Below are 3884 nucleotides of genomic sequence, written 5' to 3'. Positions count from 1 at the left end.
ACACACACACACACACACACACACACACACACACACACATATATATATATATATATATATATATATGAAAGTTGCTTAGAGGATAAGTTAACCTCGTAAAGGAAGAGTCTTATACCTAGTAATTTGGGGAAATGAAATTTCTTTAAATCAATAGGTATATATTAAGAATAAAGTTCATGTTCAGTTAAATGAAGGCAAGAAAATAGAGAGTTAAGATAATAATATTTATTTATTTATTATTAAAAAGTTGGTAATCTTCACTTCTTACAGCCGTTTCCATTAGTGCTCAATAAGTACAATACAAATTATGCTTTAAATTTGCATTTACATGTTTTAAGCATAATTTCATATAGCAGAAGACACCTGCCCAAGGTTCCATACAGTGAGACTCAACCCGAAACCATGTGGTTGGGAAGCAAGCTTCTTACCATACAAGAAACAACTCATCCATAATTTACAATTTGTCGAGTATTACAATGGTCTGCCGTGCAACCTACCAATTTATTCTATACTATAAAACAAGCGCACAGCCTCATGCACACATCTTCTCGTCATCTCACACTAGCACTCTTCCACGATTCAAAGTACGTTCTGGAAAGGTATTTTCAAGAGAGATATTTGTTAATTTCAACGAAATACAAAACTCTAATCTCCTTCAAAGTAGGCTCCTCTGACTTCAGTGCACTTGAAGCACTACAGCCACTTCGTGAACGCCTCATGGATGTCATCCAAAGTGATGATGTCCGGGATCCTTGTCACAGCCTCCGTCGCCTTCTCAGTGTTTTCAAAACGACTGGCCTGAGTTTCTATTTCTGCTTGGAGAGCAACCAAAAGTCACAGGAAACAAGTTCTGGGCTGTAGGGAGGGAGAGGGACTGTTTTGATGCCCATCTCTGAGAAGTAGTTGTTTACAAGGATTCTCATCCCTGAACACTCTGAATAAATTTTGCGCATGTCCAGATCTTTATGAATAATTCTGTGTACAGTTAGCAACTCCAAAGTGTATGCTCATTGTTTTTATAGACACACGACGGTCTTCACCCAGAAAACTGCCAATTTTCTCAACCAACTCTGATGATCAGGTGTCCCTCTCTTTCCCACTTCCCTCATCATCTCTCAACTTCTCTCTACCGTCCTTGAACCTCTAGTACCAGTAGAAAAGTTAACCCACAAGTTTCTGTAGCAATTTTTGCCCAGTTTATTATTTAGCGAGCGTCCAAACATTCTGACTACATTCTGCATGCTAGTCAGTTTGTAACAAGTAATGTTTAGGAGAATGTGTTCAAAGTGTTGTTACTGGACTCAGCAGGTCAGCTTATTAGATGTATAGTAATGATATACTGATATTACAATAAACTAGGACAGTTGTAAAAAAAAGTCTCAAAACTTCTGGAATGCATCAAGTGTGGCTATGTTGTGCAACCACGCCAGCCATCTACTAACCACCTACAAATCTGACTCCAAACAACACATTAAAGTAGCACTCACTAAATCTACCATTTCCCTCGTTTTATATAGCAAAACCAGGGAACATGAAATGCAACCCACGACTACACTCAGCAATATAGCGATTACAGACACGCATGCAAGCGCCGGCACGCACACACACGCATTCACACACACAATCGCACACGCGCAAAAGAAAAATAATGTTAGGAATAACACACATTTCAACATTGTGTATGTGTTTGTGTGTGTGTGTGAGTGTGTTAGCACAGAGAAATACTATTGTTTAGAAGTTAAATAATTGTGACACGATATTTGCCTCATAAATGAATAATAAAGTGACCATCGCTTTATTTACTTCATAAAGCACTAAAAACTGAAGTAGATGATATTACGATGAAAACAATATTAGTCGATAACTAATAAATTTATTTATTTATTTCGTATTTCCGGCAGGTACGGGAAATAACTCCCAACATGTTTCCGCTTAGTTGGTAGTGTTTGTGTTTTCTTGTTTACATTGTGGCATGCGTCAGGAATTATATATATATATATATATATGTATATGCGTGTGTGTATCTGTTAATGTGTTTCTATGCTAAAGTTTCATATAGTTTTATTAAGGATAAAACACTGGTATGCACAACATTTATAATGTGTGTACAAATGTGAAACGACACTAACTGTACTATTTTATCTCAGAAAAATATCTGAAAGAGACTTGTGTGTTAAAATCCCAAAGCTCTTTAATGCCGTTCTACGTACGTATAGATACACACATGACAAAAGATATACACATCGGTATGTTAATCTAAGGCTGTTTTAAATGAGTATATTAATATTATTAAGGACGTTTTCATGTCTGCTTCTGGAACAGTAATGTTTCTAAATCCATTGGTCTGACGTTTCGAAATTTTCACAAAATACCACTTTCAGATTGAACTGTTGGGATAGAGTAGAGTCCTCGCATTCTGCAGTAATTCGCGAATGATCTAGTGCGACGGATTTTGTCTAAACATGTCAGGCTGTGAGTACACGTTACTGATAACCTTCTTAGAAACAGAAATGTATCTAGCGTTTTCACTCGCGGCAGCTGAGATTCCCTCCGGTACATGTATATTGTGTTTTTCAAACGTGCCATACCCATAGAAAATAATATCTCCGGACGAATACCACAGTAAATTTTGTATCACGATGTATTCACAGAAAATATGATACATGAATGGTATTTCGTCTGTCTTTACGTTCTTAGTTCAAATTCTGCAGAGGTCGATTTTGCTTTTCATCCTTTCCGGTTCAAAAAATAAGTACCAGTCAAGAACTGGAGTCGATGTAATTGACTTTGCCCTCCCCTAAAAGAAGAAAAATGCTGGCCCTGTACCCAAATTTGAAACTATTATATAGTAATATTTGTTGAAGGAAGCGGAAGATAGATTTGGTACTAGTCTTTATTCAGTACGACTATCGTTTCGACTGTCCGTTATGGGTAAGATTTTGTGTATCTAACTGTGTTGCATCAATCTGCGCAGTTTGTGTCACATCAGGTACATGCGTATATATATATATATATATATATATATATATATATATATATATATATATATCCAATATAATATATATATTATTTGCATATTACATATATTATGTATAAAATATTATGTACACACTCACAATATTCTCTTATCCATACATTGACTGATATTGATTCCTTTGCCGTAATAAATTTTATATTTTTTAAATATCAAAAATTACGGAAAGAAAAATTTTCTAGAAGTAAACCTGTCATAAATGCTATTCTATTTGCAGATTAAAAAAATATGAACTAGCAAAAAAATAAATAAACATCACCTGTGCTCCTAGAGGCGTTGCTGCTCTGCTGAAGATGGCCAAATAGAGGACCACAATTTGTCTGGACTGCACGAAGACACAGTATTGTTTAGTTAAATATTGACTTCGGGTTGGTAAGTTTAACCTGAAATACGAATCCGTAGCATATCTGTGCATTCACTGTCATTGAGTACGTAAATCATTCGTCTCATGATGATAGGAAGTTAGATTTATTAAGAATGTTGGTATATTCTGACGTATGCGAGAGTTTCATATGTAATTTGATATAAATCGTATACATACATTCATACATACATACATACATACATACATACATACATACATACATATGAACACGGGTTCGTGGGGGGATAATGCAAATCCTTAATTCACACGCTACAAATGATAATGATATCAGGGACTATAAAAACCTGCAGGATCTTCTTGAGATTTGCAGGACGTGGTTAAAACAAGATGCTTTCCTTCACAAGCTAAAGATCAACGAAAAAGAGAATACCTACGCTGAACTATTGAGAAATTTGCAGTTACTCTATCCAGGTTACAAGTTCAGGTTTATACTTGTAATTATTGGAGCACTGGGATGTGTAACAC

The 3884-nt window shown here is 35.6% G+C and overlaps 1 long non-coding RNA gene across 1 annotated transcript in view; it reads left to right on the top strand.

Moving 5' to 3' along the window:
- Positions 1-3400, top strand: part of LOC128249948 (uncharacterized) — a 6149-nt gene extending 2749 nt beyond the window's left edge. The window contains exon 3 of the long non-coding RNA XR_008266093.1: positions 3252-3400. This is a non-coding gene — a long non-coding RNA (uncharacterized LOC128249948). The remainder of the gene's footprint in view (positions 1-3251) is intronic.
- The last annotated feature ends 484 nt before the right edge of the window (positions 3401-3884 follow it).

The sequence above is a fragment of the Octopus bimaculoides genome, chromosome 1 (genome assembly GCF_001194135.2).
Source record: "Octopus bimaculoides isolate UCB-OBI-ISO-001 chromosome 1, ASM119413v2, whole genome shotgun sequence".
Classification (NCBI taxonomy): Eukaryota; Metazoa; Mollusca; class Cephalopoda; order Octopoda; family Octopodidae; genus Octopus; species Octopus bimaculoides.
This window is presented reverse-complemented; position numbering and strand designations above follow the sequence as displayed.